Raw genomic sequence first — 387 nt, 5'->3', positions numbered from 1 at the left:
ATAGCGGCGTAGGCGCGGCAGGATATAGGGGTGAGGTGTCCGCGCACCGATGGACGTGCGGGCCCGTCTGGGCGTGCGTAGCCAACAGGCACGTACCTGGACATACAGATCGCGTTTTTTCTATGGGGCCTATAGGCACACTACACTATATACACTAGACTAACAGTATAGTCTATATATGTGTCCAGATATAGATAAAAATACAGACATTAAAATATATTAAAATATAGCGTGTGTGTGTGTATAGATACACTATATACCCTATATGATACCTTCTATACTATGCACTATACACTATAGCGTATACACTATACCAGGGCAGCTGGTACTCTATGGGGCAGCCCTGGGGGGGGTTCTTGGGGGTCCCAAAGGACCCGGGCAGCTGTC

This window comes from Phaethon lepturus, unplaced genomic scaffold (genome assembly GCF_000687285.1).
Source record: "Phaethon lepturus isolate BGI_N335 unplaced genomic scaffold, ASM68728v1 scaffold25629, whole genome shotgun sequence".
NCBI classification, from domain to species: Eukaryota; Metazoa; Chordata; class Aves; order Phaethontiformes; family Phaethontidae; genus Phaethon; species Phaethon lepturus.
The sequence above is the reverse complement of the archived record's forward strand: the minus strand, read 5'-3'. Positions refer to the sequence as shown.